The following is a 22,258-nucleotide window of genomic DNA, read 5'->3' as shown; positions in this document are numbered from 1 at the left end:
AGTAATAAAAATTTAGAGCTCATTTAGTCCTAGTTGCCTTGGCCCCAGTACCCTACTTTCTACATAAGGAAGTTGAGATCGAGAGGGATGACTACCACTCAGTTGGTAGTAACTAGAGCTGGAACTAGAACCTGGGAATCACAATGTCCTGGATGGTGCCCTTCATTAGCATTGAGTTTTCCGTCTGGATTTAAGCAGGAGAGGATGGCCACAGATGTGGGGAAAGGAGAAAATTGGGCAGGAGGTGGGGGTCTTGTCTGGGGGAGGGAAAGAGATCATCCAAGAGTATGTAGCTGACTCCGTATTAAAACACCTGTAATTCATGAGTTACCTGCATTTCAGAATTTACCATGCTTTTTTTTTTTTTTTAACCATATTGAAACTCCTACTGTCAACTGGTCTCAAGAGAAACATTATGTGGCTAAAAACTAAGTCAGAGTCTGTAAGCATGTCATACATCATCTCAGTGCAAATTTTGCCACTGATAAGAACCTAATTCTTCACATTAACAAGAACCTGATTCTATGCCTAGGCACTATCTACTATGAACTGTTTTTTACTGGTGTAAGTGAGGCACACCAAAGAAAACAACTTCTAAAGATTGGTGGGGCCTGGGGAGAGGGTGCTTTCAGGACACTATTGATTGGGTAAGTACAGCAATGTTGCGTTTGAATAAAATAATCTGCCTTCTTAAATTTTCTGTTCCACAAAAAGTCAGATGGGAAAACAACTACTTAGCAAAAGTTTCAACTGAATGTCAGTTAAGTTGGAGTATCTGCACAAAAATCACAGTTACACCTCACAAAAAGCACATTTGAGAGCCAAATCTTAGCCAGCAGAATCTCAGCTACGTTGTCCAGAATTCCAGCTCACTGGGACCATCTGAGGGTATGGAACCGGAGAGAAAAAAGGTAGAATCAGGGCATTTGAACAAGTGGCAAGTTCTGAAGAGGAAAATATTGGCATAATGTTGTAGTTTCTTGTTCTATGAATTATTCCCTCCATATTCCCTCTGGCAGCATTAGAAGGCGACCTTGGGTTCTAACTAACATGAAGATGAGTATCATAGAAGGCAGAACTCAAAAAAAAAAAATAACTAACATTTACTGAATACCCATGACTTATCTTTGTTAACCCTCATCACCACTGCACTTCTCCATGTTTGATGGGTGAAGATGATGAGGAAAGAGGTGAAATCACCTGGCCAAGTTCACAGTTAGTAGGCAGCAGAGCTGCGCTGTCTGGAGCCACGATCTCAACCTGTTCTACTCAGAGGAGGGAATACACTTCAGCCCCAGTCCCATGTGGGCACCTCAGACCATGCCCTCCCCCTAACTCCTCTCAAAAGAGTAGTTTTTATATGATTGGTCAAAGCCCATGAATTTCACTGGGCCACATTTTACTAATAGGGTTTCTTCCTCTCTGTTCTTTGGGCCCCATGCACTGGATTAGAACATGAACTTGGGGTTCTTTTAAGGCCTTGACTACTTCTCTGTCACTGTCACTCTTTCTCTCAGAACATAGACCTGAGCAACCAAGTCCCATGATTTCAAAAAGGGATGAGAGCAGGTAGAGAGGGATGGGGAAGGAGTAGAACCTTTGACAAGGGCTGTGGGTTGGGGCATCAGGGACCCACACTGCCATTAAATATGATATTACTTTGAATCTCATCCCCTGAAAACTATGAGGGAGGCGAAATGATGGGTGGACCCAAGATCTGTACATCCCTCAGTCGGTAACACGACCCTAAAAGCAAGAGAATCACTTAGCCTTGACCATACTATACTGCCTCAAAGACACTGGACACCTAATGCAACCAAGGGATGTCTACCCACACCAACAAGTCATGCTACTCAGTGGCAAAGGGGACACCATCCGTAGGCTCTCCCTTTTCCACCAGCAAAAGGTAGACTGCAGACTGGGCATTGAGGAGGTGATAAATGGGTTTTTTAATTGCTTTTTAAATATACTGTATTTCGTTGCCTTTAGGCAAGGCATGTTTTCCAATTCTCCATAGTCCTCATTAACCCCTACCATATTCTACCCCAGCCAACTTCCCTCATTTGATTATACACCTGGCCCCAAGGGAATCTGACTTTGTAAGGCCTGCAAGAGCTGTAACAAACAACAAGGAGGGGATTCAGCAGCAGAAAAGCCAGTTCAACCCCAGGCCTTTCTTCCTAGGCATACAGATGCTGGGGATATCACCAGACCCCAGAGACCTCGACTTCTGTCTTTCTGGAGAGCTACTGAGTGTGGAAGTGCTTTGTCAACCACAGAGCACCATGTCAATGCCAGTGATTATGATTATGACGCAGGAACCAAAGATTGGAGCTGGGCCACCTGCCCTCGGCTTTGCAGCCTCTTAAGGCTCAAGTTAAATTAATCTAGCAGAATTCAGGACACATGAGGCACAAGGAGGAAGGGCGGGAAATGTACTCACATTGATGTTACTAGGAAAAAATAATTAGCAAGGAGAATGCTATGGTTAAGCTCTCTGGAAACAAACAAGGAGATGGGGTCAAATACTCAGCTCACATAATAGGTCTCCACCAGCCACAAAAGCACTCGGGAGGAGCTGGGTGGGAGGCAATGTGCAAAGCGTCTGAGCACAAAAAGAACCACCCACCCCCTCCGGGAAGTCTAAAGAAGGAAAGAATTACTATATGGAAAATCATTGCTTTATAGAGGGGGGGAAAGGCTCCAATTGCAAAATCAAGAGAGCCCTGATTAAGAGAAAATAAAGACTGAAGAAAAGATGGCTAAGAATAACCTCTCAACACCCAGCGGCCCATGGGATCCAGATGGACACTCCTTCCAGCTGCATCCTCTGTCGCTGGCCCCAGCGCCTCATCGAACCCCTGCTGAGCAGATTCAATTTTCCATTGAAAAATTCTTAGCTTTCACCCTTCCTCCACCATTCGCTCAGCCTCAGCCTGGCCTTACCACTCTAGTGGCAGAGCTTGCTAAGCCTTCCTTCTAAAATCCTGCTGGCTGAGTAAGGAAATGCAGAGTGTATCTCAGAAAGCCAAGAGGAGGCTCCTGTTCTCTGCCCAGCTTCCTCCATCCATCCATCCATCCATTCATTCATTCATTCAACAATAAATAACTACTGATCTTCTACCTTATGCCAAGACCTGTTCTAAGGGCTAGGAATAGGTATTTACAGCTCAAGGGAACTTAAGTACCAGTGGGAGAAATAATAAAATATCACCATATAATTCATTCATTCATTCTCAGAGCTTTCCGCTCGTTAGCCTCAGTTTTCTCATCCATAAAAAGGAATGATAACCCTGGAACAGATGTGTAAAGTAGGGGTCAAGCACATACCCAGTCAGAAGTCTGACAGTGCCAGTGTTGATGAAAACGTAAGGGAGGTCCTTTTGACTTACTGGTGGGCGTGTAAGTTGGTACTACCCTTTGCAACCTAGCAATTCTACTTGTAATTGTGCATCTTCTATACTATACAAGGAGATGGACACAAGGATGCCCATCAAATAGTTGTCTGTAAAAGCAATCACCTAATGATCATTGATGAAAAAACACATGGTGGCATATTTATACGATGAGGTAGTATGCAGCAGTGCAAATGAATGACTTAGAGCTACTTGTATCAACACAGATAAATATCAGGATCATAACAGTAATTTGAAACAGCAAGCTGCAGTGTACCTACAGGGCAATGATTTATATAACTTTTATTTATACATATATTTATTTATTTAGAAAATTTTATAATTAACTCCTCTAATATTTTATAGTTAAATACACTTAGTAAAAGTATACAAGCATGAATGAGAAAAATACACACCAACTTCAGAATAAATATTACCTCTGAGAAAGAGGGGAATGACAGTTAGATGGACAGTAGACTTCTCAAAACCACCAAGAAGCCAATAGGCAGTTACTTGTAAGATCAAAGTGCTTAGCGAAAAAAAACTGTCACCCTGGAATTTTATGTTGACCTTAACTGTCATTCAACAGTGTTAGTTAAATACATACTGAGAAATTATTATTACAAGCAATATCCCAGTCTCAGGGACACAGAGTTACATAAGACCACATTCCTGTCCTCAAAAAGCATAAAGTCTGGTGTTCCTTTCCTCAGCAACTACCAAATCCACCAAGGGATCTTCCAAGAGTTGCCCAAAGTAATCTGGTTTCCCAACCAACACAATGTTTTCTCTGGAGTTCCTTTCTCCCAGCAACAGAAAAATCACTGAATTTATTTAGCCCAAGGACTCAAAACCAGCTGAAGGCAAAGGCATTGATTTAATCAGTTATAGTAACACAAGAATTCTTTAATGATAGACTTAAAAAGGCCAGAAGAATGAAGAGTTGGGTGGAGGACATGCTCAGTTAACACCTTTCATATGTGTGTATAAGTATTCCCATTTTCCCGCTTTGTTTTCCTAATTGCACATTTTCCTGATTCCCTATGATCTTTAACAATTGGATGGTTTCTCCAACACTTAGAAGGCAGCAAGACATTTCGGCTTTGGTAGAAAGCATTGAACTTACCCCTCCAGTGAATATCATCCAGATTTTTTCTTAATGAATTAAGCCCTTAATTGATGAAAATTTATAAATCTAAGTTACTCTTATTTTTTTAAAGATTCCTTCAAAACCGATTTTAAAATATGACAAAAATCTTTGACTAACAAACATATGCTCTGTTCTCTAAATAAGCAAGTTGTGTTATTTTTTACCAGCACGTGCCTTTATTGGAGGTGTGAAGCCAATAATGACACAATGTAACACTGGCCAGCCTGACACTCATTACCTAATTTAATCTTCACAGCAACTCTGTAAAGTACAGAGTTATTCCCATTTTACAGATATAGGAACTGAGATTGGGGAAAAGGTCTTACAGCTTGGAACTAGCAGATACAATCTGTCTGAATCTCATCCACCACTCTGGCCTCTGATTCTCCACAGCTCCTAAGGACAGATCCTGGCATTGCTCTATTCCCTGGCGGTGGCCGGAAGTGTGTGAACAGAATTGGATAATGTCACATCTACAGGTACAGAAGTATCCGTTTCACGAGAGTGGGAGCTGTTCAAAGATGGGAGAATATCATGTCCACCTATGCACCCCAGCTCCTACGAGTAAACCTGGCACACAATAAGGACCCAGTATGTGTCTGCTGAATAGTAGAATAGATGAACACCAGCACCCCCATCTTATCTGCTCTGTTATTTCAGACTCCCTAATTATGACATCTCACAGTGACCCTTCGGCCCACCAGGCCTCCATCAACAGGCTTGAATGCAGTGAGTCGCCATCTGAGGCAACGGAGCTGGGCGATCCAACAAGCAGGTACCAGGCCCTCACTATGTGCAAGGACATACGTGAGATTCTGTGCAGGGTACCCAGCCAAGCATACGAGGCCGCACAGTCAAGGAGCTCAGGACGCCAATGGAGAGGAGCCAGGAAGCATGATCTGATGCAAACGGTGGTAAGAGGCTATGAGGGACCTGCACACAAGGACCAAGACAGGGACCACACGGTCTCTGTTGCAGGGAACCTTCCACACGCCCAGCTTGCCTGCCTGGGCTCATGCAGCACAAGAGCCTAATTTAGTCTCCTCTCCCTTGGGGAAAAACAGCCCTGGGAAACACCTTTGCCCTGGTCTCCTTGCAGTGGAGATAGAATGGCCTTCCTAGTTAGTAAGATCGGGGAAGAAACTGAGCCTATGACATCAGGTCTCCTTACTTCTTGCTCAATAGGGCCAGGCTGCCTGCAGTCCATCCTGGTTTTTCCTCCCACTTCCTGCAAAGGGCACACAAGCTGTGGCAGGGATGGCTGCAGCTGCTCTCTACATGAGTGGGGTGGCAGTCACTGGGATGGTCTTCCAGCCATTCTTTCTCCCCTCTGCCTGCTAGCCAAGGATTCCCTGCATCCAAGAATGAAGTCCTCTAAGCTGGGCAAGGGAAGCTCACACCCTCCTTGGAGGACTGGGCATGGGATCCTGTCCTGGCCAAGATGATGTAGAAGGATGTCTGTCTGAAAGCTCCCGAGCAAGTATTTCCTCACTAATGAAAAGAAAGTCTTCATGGCCATCTTGCACTTCCTTCCCCCTGGGATGCTGATAGGAGAACAGCTCTAACTTGGAGCTGGAGCGATCGTCTTAAGACAGTAACCAAGGGATGCCGGTAACCAGGCAACATATGAATGATGAAAAGCAAGAGCCTGGGTCTTAAATGATGTCCCTGAGCTTCAGAAGCAGCCTGGAGTCACCCCACTCCAGACTTTTTCATCAGGCAATAAGCCACCAGTAGTTAAGTTTTCTATTAGTTACAGCCAAAACTAATGGACAGACAAATGAGTTCAAGACTGTAAGGAAAGTTGTAGAAAACTAAATTTGGCTGACTACATCATGTTCTCCAATCCAGCAAGGATCGGTTATAAAGCTGATAGATTGATCCCCATCTGTCTATCTCCTGAGTGAATATCTCAATGGGTTTAGAACTTTGAGAACAGGTAGAGGTTTATCACTCCCTCAAACCTGAACTTACACCAAGGTGGAGATCCTCTCTGATGTATTTGCCACCACACAGCTGGTGTCTAGCCCAGTGCCTGGCTTGTGGCTGGCATTTAATAATCATACTGGATGTTTGAATAAAGAATGAGATCACTTCCAGCTGGAGTGCCTGAGAAAGACTACATTAGTCTTAAGTAGTGATACTTAAGATGAGCCTTTAAATGAAATAATACTCAACGTATTAATGAGAATAATATCAACTAACATTTACTGAGACCTTTCCCTATGCCAGGCACTGTGAAGGTGACTTTATCTCTTTTAATTCTCCCAACTTCCCTACGAGGTAGGGACAATCCTAATGACCATTTTGCAGATGAAGAAACTGAAACATAGAAAGTTTAAATAACTTGTCCAAGGATCCACAGCTGGGAACTGGTAAAATTAAGATTTGAACCCCAACTTCTGATTCCAGAGAACATGGACTTAAGCCAAAATAAGTTATTGGGAACCATCAGGGCAATTCAACTCAACAAAGATATTTGAAATATCCATTACATGCTGGTCTCTAGGAATACAGGGTATGTAAGAGACAGTCCCTGTACATGGCTGGAGGTTAAGAAAAAAAAACTGAGGAGGGGCCCCTGGGTGGCTCAGTTGCTTAGGCCACTGCCTTGGGCTCAAGTCATGATCCCGGGGTCCTGGGATTGAGCCCTGTGTTGGGGGTCCCTGCTCAGTGGGAATCTGCTTCTCCCTCTGCCCCTCCCAACCCTGTGCTTGCTCTCTCCCTCTCTCTCTCTCAAATAGCTTCGAAGGCCAATGGGTACAAAAGCCACAGCATGTAGGCGCATACCTACCCTTTCCCATACAAGGGGCAAGAGGCACCCACCAAGTTTATGAGAGAGCAGCTCCATAAAATGGAGCTAAGCAGCTGGCGAGGCTCACTGACTGTGCTCTCAGAGGGAGGAGGGAGGCCTGGGATCCACTGGGACCACCCACAACACCCAGGAGGGACAGGTCAACATACAGCACCACCCACTGGGACAGAGAAGGGCTTCCTGCCCAAACACCCACCTTCTCCTCCCCACTCCTTTCTTCACTCCTCCCCACTTCTTTGTCCGTGGTCTACGTTATTTTTCTGAACATCCAATAAACAGCAAATACAGTACATACTCAGCCAGATTCTCATCTATACCCAATGTGAACATCACGGTTGGATGGGCAATAGATGTCTCCACCCATTAAAATTTATATGAAAACTATAAATGTTCCTCTGACAAGTGAATTGAGTAGAAGCCTCTGAGACACTGCGAAGCCTTCCCCGGGGGGAATTCAGCAGGAGTGACACATGACTTGGGGGCAACTGGGCTTGCAATTCTTCTTTCAAAATTAAAGCAAGTCTGGGGTTGCGAAAAGCAAGCTCCTTGCAAATGACACATAGACCCAATATTCTTATTGATGTTCCCATACTAGGGAATTCATACCTGGAGGGTTAGTTAAGAAATTGCAGAGCAAAGAGACCATCCTCCTAATTAACACCTTAAAGAATTTTATTATGCATCAATTCATTTGTATGCTCAGGTTTTATAATCTAACGAGTGGCTTGGTTTCAGATTTTATATTGTTTTTTGTATCTTCAAATTGCCATTGATAAAAATGATTTATTTCATTTTTCACTCAATAAATTTTGATGAAGGGCCTATTAAGTACTGGGTCAAGTGCCAGGCTCTTGGGTACACAAATGAAAGCAACGCAATCCTTGTCTTCAATAAAGTCACAATCATTGAACCCACATTCAATACTGAAGCCTCTGTGCACCTAGAATCCCAAGCCGGGTCAGAACAGATGGGCAGGATCAGAGGAAGACTTCACATGGGGAATCCCTGAACCTGAGAAATTAAGTGTTGGTCTCCCCCATTACCACTGCACTGAGAGAGTCTCTGCCCTCCCAAAACAAACACACATAAAGTAAAGGGTAATGAAAAGAGAAAATAGCAAAAATATTCTCAAAAAAATTGGTATTTGGTGTTTGAAGATCTAACTCCGATAGTTCTATACCCCATTCTTACGTCACATTCTCCAGGCATGCTTATAAGTCCCCTCTAGACTGCAAGAAGATGACATATTTTCCTGGGAGCTTGTAGGAAGAGATACAAGAAACCATCTTGACAGCTGCCCTGCTGGGCTTCAGGGACAACACAAACGTCACTCAGGTCACCACACCAGCTCTATGTTCTCATGGAAACCCTTCACTGACAACACAGGACACTATGTCAAACCACCTTAATGGAAAAAAAAAAAAAATGGTGGTATACATTGTAAAAATACAAGGATCTTGAGGCCCTAAGGGACTTCTTTGTAGGATCAGAACCAGGAAATAAAAGCTAGCCGAAGCCAAGACTCCCGTACTGTCTCTCTCCCTCTCTGCACATGGCCTCTCGGTTATCTGCTTTTCACTACACATCTGTTTCTGTCTTTTCTCTCCTCATACCAGCTTTGTCTTCTCATCCTATGGCTCTGTGTCCCTTTGTTCCAGCCACAGGCTTAGAGAGACGATCTCTGAGTCCCAATTCTGAAGTGCCAGGAAAGACCATTTATTTCAGTGGTTCCGCTTGTATGAAACGGCCACCCTTGGTCCAATCCAGTGAGGCCTGGGAGGCGGGGCTAAGGAGGAGGCGGGGCTAAGGGAGCAGGAGCCGCCCGTAGAGCGGTAAGGGTGGGAAAGAAGGACATTCTTGAACAAAAGGGACTGCTGTGAGTTGCGCGACACCACAGAAAGTGTCTACTAGTCTCTGGCCATCCTGTCATCTCTCCATAGAGGCTTCGCTTGTTCTTTGTCCTCGGGCACTGGTTCGTAGTGGCCCAAGCTGGTAATGTCTACATTCACTAAGTTTCTCCATTCTCTTATTTTCTACCTCGTGGCTTCTGCTCACCTCTAGCAACTACTATTCCATGGCTTCTCCTTACTGCCTGTCTCCATGTCTCTGGGCTTCTTTCCCACTTTACCGCCATCATCTCTCTGAGGGAAGGGGATTTGCTCTCCGGAAAAGTATATTGGATTGGATCTCCACTGTCATGTAGCTCTCTTTGGGTCGGTCGTCAACCCATCAGTCCATCCATTCCTGGTCCCATCACAGTAGCCAGGGTAGTAGGGTTACAGGCTACAGAATAGAAACCAAAAATAAAGAACTGTCTGCTTCCGCTTTTCCCAGAAAAGAGCTCAGGGCCTGACAGCTTTCCTCAAAAAATGTAACGAACTTCTAGCACTGAAATCATAAAAGACCTATCCTATCTCTAAATACTCTCTGGACAGAAAATGAGCTCCTTAAGGAATCTCTATGAGCATTTTAAATTGTCAAACAAGAACTAGTTTGGCATTTCTTAAATATTTAATAAAATCACTACTCTTCTATTCAGTGTACTTTTGTATCCTCAATTGGTATTTTAATAAGCTGCCTTCTCCTCAGATACCTACTTCTGAGAATCAGAAAGTAAAATAGGGTAAGTACCTGATAGATTAAAGCAAAAAAAAAAAAAAAAAAAACCCTCCTCTTGCATCACAAAATCATTTAAGACTGCTACATAACTTCTCGGTGACGAAGACCTCATGATCTTGGTGGTAAGATTGCAATTCTTCTTGTAAAATCCTCTGTAAACTGCTTATTTAAACAAGTACAGACAAGCACCATTCTCTCTCTCCTGCCCTGTAGTCAGAAATATGAGCCAATTAATATTAAATGTTACAATGCCTCAATTCTTGTCATAAATTAGGGGAAATGTAACACGCAAACATAAAGTAAGAGGAAAGAATACATCACCGAGATCCAGTGGGAAATGAAGAAAAAGACACATCATGTTGCATAAAAGAACCTAAATATTTTGATCTCCTAGATACAAGCCCAGCTTCCGATTCATTTATAACCTAAAGCATCCAGTCACTGGTAAGCGCATCTCTGTACCAAAGAAGTGATTCCCTGCCAACAGGAAGTTTTCTCATCCACCACTAGAGACAAGCTCACAGGCCAGCCCAGGTGGGGCTTCTTGCTAGGGAAAACTCCCTTAGAGTATGCTGAGTTTTATCTGATTGATAACTACAGCAGAGCAATCTTTCCTCCATGTGTAGCAAGATTAAGATTTGCTTTGGGGTGCCCGGGGGTGGGGCACAGGGGAGGGCTCATTTGTATCCCTGAAAAGTAAAATACTATTTTAAATGGTAGTGGAGCAGGAGAGCAAGATCCAGCTTCATACACTCTTTCCGTAAGAAGGTCAGAATCACTCTCATGCTCTAGCCCCGATGAAGGACTCTAGAATACTCAGACTCAGAAGACAAGAGATGTGACCTACCAAGAACTAGAGCCCTGTTTCTTGCAATGAACCCAAATCCAATTCAGATATTCCCTCCCTGACACAGTTCCCTCCCTCCTGGTTCAGTATAAAACATCTTTTGCCAAGGAGTCCAACACGTTCCCAATGTAATTTCCTTTAAGACAGTGGATCCAAAACTGAATAAATCTTTATTAACAAAATCCAAAAGTAGCACATGATATCCAGACAACCTGGCCTAAAGGACAAAAAGACAAAATATAGTATGTGAATGTAAGAAACCCAATGAGTGGAATTACTGCAAAGCTAAATATAGAGTTTCTAGGTAAATCTTTTAGAATGAAAAAGCCATTGGAGATACACTCATTGGTCAGTGAGCCCTTCCACGGCAGTTACATATTATGGTGTTACGAACCACCTCAGAACTTTAGTGGCTTAAAACAACTATAATTTATGGGGCACGTGGGTGGCTCAGTGGGTTAAAACAACTCTAATTTAATAGCTCATAATACTATGGGTCTTCAGTTTGGGCTAGACTCAGATGTGTGATTCTTTTCTTGCTCTCATTTGGGCTTACTCGTGTCACAACCATCAGCTGGCAATTCAGGCAGGACTAGATGATCCAAAATGGCTTCACTCCTATGACTGGAAGTCAGTGTTGGCTCTTAGCTGGCCTTCTCCCTGTCTCCATGTGGTCTCTCACTACCAAGGAGGCTGGCCTTGGCTTCTTCCCATAGCAGGAGCGGAATTCCAAGAAAGCAAGACCGGAGGCTGCAAGACCTGGAACTCTCATAGCTGAGAACTCCCACAAATGTCTTTCTTGCCACATTCCATTGGAGAAAATGAATAACGAGATCAAGCCACATTCAGGATGGTGGAAAATAGACTTCACCTACTGATGGAAGGAGAGGCAAAGTCATCTCGCTAAGGAAAGAGGACATAGAGATGGGAGGAATTTGTAGCTATTTATTACAGTCTGCACAAGAGGTACATATCTTATGAGCTCTAGTGCATAAGATACCCAGCACCTAGTATAAAGTTTGGCACACATAGAAAATATTTCAAGTCTGCTATCCAGTAAATACACAAGTCTTCAGAAATACAGCCCATCAGTTGCCAGCTAGGAGAAAGACAAATTTCAAAATGGAAGCTGCTAGTACTTTTTAAAACTATGGTACTAACGTCTTGATCGACTCTTTTCTTATGCAGTTATATTTCCCTTTTTTCTACTTCCATTGGCATGAAAACTTGTTTCCTGCAAATAACTAAGCTTGGATGAGGATAATTTTGACATCTCCTTGAAAAAGTGTGCTCCTTCTCCATACCAGCTTCTAGCACCATCAAAACAACATGAATCCTTGTAGATATGATTATATAAACTGCTTGTAAATATAACTGATGTTCTGTTCCACAACATCTGGAAGCACGTACGGCCATAATCCATTACCAAAAGAATGCAGGCATACTTGCAGCTGGTCACACTCGAAGTCTGTCTAGGAAAGGAACTCAAAGCTACTTCTTCTTCTCCATCTACATGCCCTTCCCTTTTCTGGAAATGCAATCCACATTCACAACTGAGTTGTTTTGTTTTATTTTGTTGCATTAGAGAGGGAGAGAGAGTTGGGGAGGGGCAGAGGAAGAGAAAGAGTGAGAATCCCAAGCAGACTCCGCGCCCAGCACGGAGCCCAATACAGCGCTCACATTCACAACTCTGAGATCATGACCTGGGTCAAAATCAAGAGTCAGATCCATAACCATCTGAGCCTCCCAGGCAATCCTGCAGCTGAGTAGTTTTATCAGCCTGTTTCCCACCTCTAGAATCTCAGGGGGTCCAACAGCCTTTTCTCATTTCATTCTGTCCCTTTTAGTCCAAGCCGACAGTTCTTCTGCAGGTATAAAGTTATCAAGAACATTCTGAAGTCTCCCATATATGTCACTGGGATTTGCTCCGTTAGGCAAAAGGGTTTGTCCACAGATCTTTGCTAGGTAATCCCATCTCAATTTTGCTTTCACTGAAATGGCTGAGAAACATTCCCCTTTTGTAGTCTTTTGTGTAACTCAATACTCTGACCTTTTGATCTTTCTGAGATATTAACAAAAGGTCATATAGCCACACCCTCCGCTTGATCTTAAGAGCATGCTTTCCAAACACCAATCTCTCAATTTTAGCACTCATTTGCAATCTGGATAGGCCAAAAGGCTCCCTTTGAAAACATCAAGTCTTGGGGCTTTTCTGTTTAACTGTTCTCTCTCTCTTCTTGCATTTTACTATCAGTAGCAAGAAGAAACTAGGCTGTACCTTCAACGCTCTGCAGAAAAATTTCCTCAGCTCCATATCCAAGTGCATCATTTGCCAAGCTCTGCTTTTCACAGAAACGCAGGTCACAGGCCTGTTAACCTTCCTGCCACTAGATAACAAGGATCCACTTTCCTCCAGCTTCCAGTAACGTGTTCTTCAGCTCCCTCTGAGTCCTCACCAGAAGTGTCCTTAAAGCCCAGATTCCTATTAGCAGTCTGCTAATGCTGATGAGGGAGCAGAAGGCTGGCTGAGGACAAAGCAAAAGTTTGACACCTCGCAATCTCTCCCTCACACCCACAACTCCTGGGTGGGACAAATGTGACATTCCTTAGGAATCTCCCAACTATCTTGATGTTAATGGCTTACTAAAAGGGAAAGACAACCTTGATCAACGCAGGCAAGACCTCCAGTATCCATACCATGTAGGCCCTCTTTAGCATATGAAAGTTCCGTTGAAACCTCCCTTTCCCTCACCTTCCCCCAACCACATGGTACCTAACCTGCCATCCCTCACAACCTGGGGCAGCAGCTCTTCCTGCCCACGGGTCCTGTCCCCGTGCTTTAATAAACCATCATCTTGCACCAAAGATGTCTCGAGAATTCTTTCTTGGTCATCAGCTCCGGACCTCACCCCAATGAACCTCACCTATGTTCTAGAACTTCATCAATACCATGCCGGTATTCTCTAAGACGATTCTCATCAGCAGAGACTTTAACATCCATATTCCTACCATCAGTATGTCTAAGGCAATCCAGCCACCTCAAAATTCTTCCCGCCTCTGCCCTCTCCTCAATTCCAAAGCTATTCCAACATTTTTAAGTATTGGTTACAGCAGCAGCCCGCTCTCAGATACCAAAATCTTTACTAGTTTCCTACTGCTGCTGTGATATATTAACACAAATTAAGTGGCTGAAGACAACACAAGTTTATTACTTTCAGATTCTATGGGTCAGAAGTGGGGCATGGGGGGGGGCGCCTCGGTGGCTCAGTGGGTTAAAACCTCTGCCTTTGGCTCAGGTCATGATCCCAGGGTCCTAGGATCCAGCCCCTCATCAGGCTCTCTGCTCAGCAGGGAGCCTGCTTCCTCCTCTCTCTCTCTGCCTGCCTCTCTACCTACTTGTGATCTGTCTGTCAAATAAATAAATAAGATCTTTAAAAAAAATTGATAGCAGACTTTGTAATAAAGGAACAATTGAAAATAACTAAATATTCTTAAGTTACTAGAAAGGCTACAAGAAAAAGTCACAGAGATCTCCTGGAATATAGAGCAAAAGTCAAAGAAATGGAAAAATACAAGCAGAATGTTAAGCATCATACAGAGCACTTGTACAGAGTTTCAAAAAGAGAAAATAGTCCAAATACAGGAGAGGAAAGCAGGAAATAAATAACAGAAGAAGATTTCTCAGAGCTGAAGAAAGATACATGGCTTCAGTTTACAACGGCTCAGCAAGTACAGAAGAGAGAGATAAAAAAAGGCCCACAAAAGGGTACATCACTGTGAAATTTCTGAACACTGAGGACAAAGAGAAGATCCTTTTGTCCTGAGACAGAAACAAATGAAGGCTAACGATAAAAGAATGAGAACCAGACCGGTGTCACATGCATCAGCCACAAGAGATGGCAGAAAATACTTCTCAAAGTTCTAAGGGAAATATGATTTTGAACCTAATATTCTGTATATAGCCAAACTCCCAATGAAATGTGAGGGAAAAATAATGACATTGTTTCCCATATAAGAACTCAAAAAAAAAAAAAAAAAAAAGACCCCCCACACCATCTTTTTGGAAAATAAATTCTCTTCAAAGTAACCCACAAATCAACAACAACAGCAAAAAGGAATCCAAGAGAAAAGAAAAACATGGGACCCAGTAAATAGAGGACCCGACACAGTAGCTCATTAAAAAAAAGGAAAAAAAAAAAAAAAAAAAGGTCCAGGATAACAGTTGTTGGTTGTGCAACAGTAATCAGTCCCAATTAAAATAAGAAATCAGAGAACCCTGAGAATAAGCCTTCAAGAAGAAATGAATTCACATAAATATTCTGATTAAGCAGCCAGATGATCTTGGTGATAACGTGAAGCTATGTGCTTCTTTTGTCCACAGGAAAAAAAGACAAAGAGGAATTTGGGTGTGGGGGTGGAGCATGAAAGTAAGAAATTCATAACCCCCACATGAAGCTAACTAAAATGCAGCACGATTTTGAGTCATTTTTGAAGTGAAAAGACATTCCATGTGACGATATTTGGAACAGTCTACTTTGTGAGGCTCGGTTTTTGTGACATATAACTACATTTCCTTCCAATTGTAGGTCAATGTTCTACATGAAGTAATTTTACATGAATCATAATATTATAAACACCTTTTACTAGTGCCCCATTGTTATTGTAAGATAAAGGTACAGAAAATCCACAAAACAACAGTAGAGTTTAGTGAATTACCATGATGAGAATATTCATTTAAGCATTGCCAGCTCAAGAACAGAACTTTGCCACCACCCCAGAAACTCCCCCATTTCTACCCTCCCAATCTCAACCCTCCCTGCAATAATACATAATCATTTGCTTGGCTACAATCACTTTATAACCAAACATGCATCCTTAAATGTTATACAGTTGATCTTGAGCAATTCAGGGGTTAGTGGGGACTGAACTTGCATAGTTTAAAATCCAAGTATAACTTTTTTAAAAAATTATAATTTTTTGTGAGAGAGAAAGTGATAGAGAAAGAAGAGCAGAGGGAGAGGGACAAACAGACTCTGTGCTGAGCACAGAGTCCAACACAGGGCCCAATCCCACAACCCCAAAACCAAGAGTTAGACACCCAACCAACTGAGCCACCCAGGTGCCCCAGAAAATCGAAGTCTAACTTTTGACTACTCAAAAATATAATGACTAATAGCCTGCTGTTGACAGGAAGCCTTACTGATAACATAAACAGTGAATTAACACATATTTTCTATGTTATATATATTATATACTACAATCTTACAACAAAGTAAGCTAGAGAAAAGTAAATGTTATAAAGAAAGTAATAAGGGGGGGCGCTTGGGTGGCTCAGTTGGTTAAGCATCCAACTCTTTTTTTTTTTTTTAAGATTTTATTTAGTTATTTGGCAGACAGAGATCACAATTAGGCAGAGAGGCAGGCAGAGAGAGAGAGAGGAGGAAGCAGGCTCCCTGCTAAGCAGAGAGCCCACTGTGGGGCTTGATCCCAGGACCCTGGGATCATGACCTGAGTGGAAGGCAGAGGCTTTAACCCATTGAGCCACCCAGGCACCCCAAGAATCCAACTCTTGATTTCAGTTCAGGTCACGATCTCAGGGTCGTGGGATGGAGCCCTGTGTTGGGCTCCACACCCAGTGGGGAATCTGTGGCAGATTCTTTCTCTCCCTCTCTCTCTGCCCCTCCCCACCTTAAATGAATAAATGAATCTTAAAAAAAATAATAAAAAAAAGAAAGTCATAAGAAAGAGGAGATGCATTTACAGTATTATACCGTATTTATATTTTTTAAAATCTGCATATGGGTGGACCCACAGAGTTCAAGCCTATGTTGTTCAAGGGTCCACTTCAAAGTAATCCACAAATCAACAACAACAACAGCAAAAAGGAATCCAAGAGAAAAGAAAAACATGGGACCCAGTAAATAGAGGACTCAACCCAGTAACTCATTAAAAAAAGGAAAACAGGAAAAAAAGGTCCAGGATAACAGTTGTTGGTTGTGCAACAGTAATCAGTCCCAATTAAAATAAGAAATCAGAGAACTCTGATTCTTCCCCTCACTTAGGATATTTCTTTATAACAACTGAGACTTCGTCTCAAATAAATCTGTGTCCCATTCTAGCACAACCCTATCCAAATTACTTCATTTCAAGGCTCTTAAAGATAGGGTCTTAGTCCTGGCTGGGTGACCGAGGCCAGTGACTACAACCTCTGTTCCCAGGTTTCCCATCCGTAAAGTGGGCACAATAAGATGACTGCTTCCCAGGGTCACTGTGAGAAGGAAATTAAATAATGCATTTAAAATGCTCGGCACATCACCTGGAACAGCACAAGCTACGTGCTGTTATCCTCATTACATGGAGGGCAAAGCCCTTACATTTCATGTCCCTGCAAAGGGCCTGGTAGTCACTCCCGGTAAAATCTTAATGAACTGAATCAGTGGTAGCTTCTGGAGAGAAGAAAAAGGCAGGAGGCAGAGGGGGACAGTCAATATGTTGCAAGGGAAGCAATTAAGGAAAACGGCCCCAGCTAATATGAACCAGCTATGAAGATGAGCAAAGTACCTACAGATTTCCTAACAATTGGTCCCTTATGAAAAGTTTTGTTTGTTCCCTAGGAAACTTCTGAGATTTTATTTAATTACTTTGATTTGGGTCCCAAGTCCTGGCAATATTCTTCTGGCACTCTCTACTCCGTGGGGCTTCAGGATGGGCAAGTGGAAGCACAGCCCTCGAGGATTTTTGTCCTTCCCCAAAGGAAACCCAGAAGTAGCTTCTCCATTGTTAATTATTCTGAGGTTTCTAAAGAAGCGATTGTTTACGGCAGAACCCTCCTTGGCTCTGTAAGCAGTCCTTAGACAGGGGATGCTGAACCGGGCTGCTCTTGGGAGCCAGTTCAGGAAGCACTCAGCCCTACAGCTGGGGAGACTCCCAGGAGGACCAGTCTTTATGATTGCCTCTGGAAACCCAAAGGTTTGACAGACCCAGAAGAGAGCACACAGGGCTTGAATTCCAGGAGACGTAAATTTGGATCCTAATTCAGACACCCAGAGCATCTTCAGGGAACTTTCCTTCCTCCCTTCCTTCCTCCCTTCTTCCTTTCTTTCCCTCCTACCTGCCCTCTTCTCTTGCCTCATTATCTGTTGCTCCCCGACCGTGTTAAGCAGCAGCAATACAGAGATGAATTCCCTCCTTGGCCCACCTTGCAGGCTGGATTTGTCAGCATGTCTGTAGCTGCATGAACAAATTTACCTTTCTAAAAAAAGTTTAAATATATCTTCCTCGACTTACAATGGGGTTAGGTCTGAATAAACCCATTGCAAGTTGAAAATATTGTAAGTCAAAAGTGCATTTAAAACACTCAATTTACGGGGGTGCCTGGGTGGCTCAGTGGGTTAAAACCTCTGCCTTCGGCTCAGGTCATAATCCCAGAGTCCTGGGATCGAGCCCAGAGTCCTGGGATCTCCGCTCTGCGGAGAGCCTGCTTCCTCCTCTCTCTGCCTGCCTCCCTGCCTACTTGTGATCTCTCTCTCTCTCTCTCTGTCAAATAAATAAATAAAAATCTTAAAAAAAAAAATACTGTCCTAAAAAAACAACACTCAATTTATGGAACACCAGAGTTTAGCCTGGCCTATCTTAAACATGCTCAGAACACTTACGTTAGCCTACAGTCAGGTGAAATCATCTAACACAAAGCCTATTTTACAATACAGTGTCGAATATCTCCTATATTTTATTGAAGACTGTACTGAGAGGGAAAAACACAATGGTCATATGGGTACAGAATGATCAGACGTGTATAGGTTGTTTGCCCGCATGCTGGCTGGGCTCCCTGGGAGCCGTGGCTCTCTGCCACTGCCCAGCATCATGGCAGAGTATCACACGGCATATCACTAGCCCAGGGAGAAGATCAAATTTAAAGTGTGGAGCATGGTTTCTATTGAATGCATACCTCTTTCACAACACTGTAAAGTCTAAAAATCATAAGTCAAATCATTGTAAGTTGGGGACCATCTATATCTATCTCCTATTGGATCTGTTTCTCTGAAGAACCCTGACTACTACAGTATATTTTTGAGAATTAGAAGAAGTATCCCAAAGTTCTGCCCTCACTGGAGGAGGAAGAGGGCCTCCTGGCAGCCTAGAGCAAACATGACTTGAAAACTATATACAGCAGCCGTGCACACGTCCTTCATGCCCAAGTCATTAGCAAACAGAGGTCTTATTATTCTTAGTCCTTATTACTCTTAACACTAGTAACAGCATATAACCACAGATACATGAACTGTGGGCTGGGAAATGTCATCATATGTTTTGGTGCTACTGGTCCAGAAGGTGACTAGCAATGAACCACAATGGGAATTGATCCAAAATGCCAAAAACAAATCTGAGAAACTGAGAGAAATATTTGCAAGTGTATGATAGATGAAAGTCAACATACAAAGAAAGATCACGCATCAGAAAAAAAAAACACAGATAACGCGAAGCTGAAATGGGCAGTGGACCTGAACAGACAGCTCTGAAAATGAGAACTAAAAGCAATATTCAACTTCAGTAATAATCAAAGAAATGCAACTCTATAATAATAAAAACAGCACTCTGTCTATCAAATGGGCAAATATGTGTGTGGATACAGGGTAGTGGGCACTTTGTGGGCTGCTTATGGGAATGTAAACTGGGTCAATGTTTCTGCAGAACCATTGAAAAAAAAGTCTTGAAAGCCTTAAAAATGTTTGTGACCTTTAGCCTGACATACACACTTAGAGGCACTTATCCCAAGGAACTAGAAAGATACAAGAAGATTTATGTACAAGAGGGTCCATTAGAATATTATTTCTAAGGGTATAAAACTGGAAATAACTTAATGCCCAACAATAAGGGATGATTAAGTAAGTTATAGTTCATTAATACAATGAAATAGGATGCAGCCATTTCCTCAAATATTTTCCGGCCTCGCCCTCTTTCAGGGATTCTAATTACACATATTTTATAGACCCCTGGAGTTGTACCATAACTCACTGATACTCAGTTCATTTTATTCTTTCATTCTTTTCTCTCTGTGCTTCCTGCATCAATGCCCTGGCATTTCTAGCCTGCCCTGCACATGGGAAAAGTGGACCTTGGGAGCCAAACCAAGTCCTCAGGCGAACAGAAATGCTGAGAGCCAGGGAGACACAGGCAGACCACCAGCCGCTCTCGCTCCCACCTGCCCTTGCGTCATCGTTCCAGGTCCCACCACGGCTTGTGAACCAGCTTCACAGTCCAATGAGATTCCAAGTACATCTCCATACCCAGGTAAAGAATCATGGACCTAGTGGGTTCAGGAAAAGGAAGGAATGCATCCACAAACCAGGAAATGAAAGAGAAGACCTATTCCCAGGGGTAAGCTATGCCATGGGGAAGGCTGCACAAACAACCCTAGCTACCTTCCACTCCTGCGGGATGTCCGTTCCGTTGGGGCGCCTTCCTCTTCGTCACTGTCCATCTCAGCATCAGTGGATGCAGTTTGGCAGGCTGCAGGCCAAACTTGGCAAGCAAGGAGAACAGCTCGGGCCTGACTGGGCCTGTCACAGACTGGGCCTGTCACAGAAAGCTGTGACAGGAGCCAGGTGGGCAAGTTGCAGGCACGCTGACAAGGGAAAGGGTGCCAGGCAGACCGCCATCTTCAGCCACAGTTCAGGCAAACCAGCCATCCAGACAAAGCAGGGTTTAGAATACCAGCTCTGCACGGGCACTGAGAAGTTGAGGCCACTTCGGTGCTTTTTATGGAACCCCAGATTTGCCTGGGAACAGGGAAGTGGGCTGGCAGGAAGTGGGACAATCAGGCCACAGCTTGTCCACAAACCCTGAGGCCACTGAGTGTGGCAGGGCTGGCTGTGGGCTGTGGGTGTCCTGGTAGCCAAATGCTCAGCGTCTCCTGTCAGTGACCAGTGTGAGGCTACATTAAAATTCATTTCCATGAGATACTACAGAAACATTCCCAGGCACCATCCATGTTTCTGGCAGGTTTTCCTCATAACGCTCGTGTTTTCAGCTTGCAGGAAGCTCACCAGCTATCTGTAATTTATTCCTTCAACCTTATCCCTCGCTTCTCCCTCACACAAAGTCTCCATGAAGGGCCAACCCACTGATGTATGGATCCTCAACAAAGGCTTCCATGTTCTGCCTCTTTGCAGCTTGACATGGAAAGTTCTACCTTTCCTAGTCCCACACGTCAGGCTCCCATGGGAAAGAATGTACCCACACCACTATCCAGAATTATAAAGGGTCTGAGATTTGGCCCCACTTGCAAGCTAACAATGGAGTCAACCACAACTCCATGGACACTAGCAGAAGATTCAAGACTATTGGATTAGATACCAAAAAAGCTTTATTACTCACCGTGAAGCAAGCACCCTGAGCCTCAGCATATTCTGTGCTCGCTCCCCAAACGCCAGCCCCCACAGGGCAACACGAAGAGGGCGGATGAAAACCTGCTCAGAGAGGAGGTTGCGCTGCAGGAGAGGAACCCAGGGCTTAGAGAACCAGAATCTTTTCTAATGAGGCGTGAGGATGCCTTTCCTTTGTTCTGAAAAGAAACATCATTGCTATCTTCCAGGGCTGTTTGCCATGCAAACAGCTTTGAAAAGATGATACCAAAAAGGAGCCAGTATCCACTCACAAGACATGAAGAAACACAGAGACCCATGGAGAATCGTTTCCCAAAAGCCACCAGAAGATAAAAATAGAGATTCTGGAGCTAGACGCACTTCTGTTCAAATCCCAATTCCCCTCTTACTAGCTGTGTGACTTTGGACACGTTACTTAATTTCTCTAAACTAGTTTTGTCTATAAACTAGATAGAGTAGCATTCACCACAAAGTTGTTGTAGATTAAGTTAGTAATATCTGTGTAACACTGAACAGCAGAGTGCTAAGAGCTCACTAAATGGCCAGCATCATTATTATTACTAGTATCCATCTGTCCAAACTCTGTAAGTCTTTAAAGCTTAGCATGGTGGATCCCTTTGTGGATGCCCTCCTTCCCCCTCTCTATTCTACCTTCCAATTTCTCATCAACCACAGGAAGCTCAGCCCCCCTTCTCAAGTCATCAGCCTCTCTTTAGTTCAATGTGTTCCAAAGGGAGATGATTCTTGTTCTGTTGTTAAATCTTGTCATTTCACTGTACATGTGTGTCTTTTCTTCTCAACTGGATTATTCTTTTTTTTTTTAAGATTTTATTATTTATTTATTTAATCACAAGTAGGCAGAGAGGCAGGCAGAGAGGGAGAGAGAGAAGGAAGCAGGCTCCCCGCTGAGCAGAGAGCCCGACGTGGGGCTCAATCTCAGGACCTGAGATCACGACCTGAGCCAAAGGCAGAGGCTTTAACCCACTGAGCCACCCAGGCACCCTCAACTGGATTATTCTATTCCAGAGGGCACAGATTCTGTTTTCT

This window comes from Enhydra lutris, unplaced genomic scaffold, assembly GCF_002288905.1.
Source record: "Enhydra lutris kenyoni isolate GAN:26980312 unplaced genomic scaffold, ASM228890v2 scaffoldscaffold14, whole genome shotgun sequence".
NCBI classification, from domain to species: Eukaryota; Metazoa; Chordata; class Mammalia; order Carnivora; family Mustelidae; genus Enhydra; species Enhydra lutris.
Note: the sequence above shows the minus strand (reverse complement) of the source record.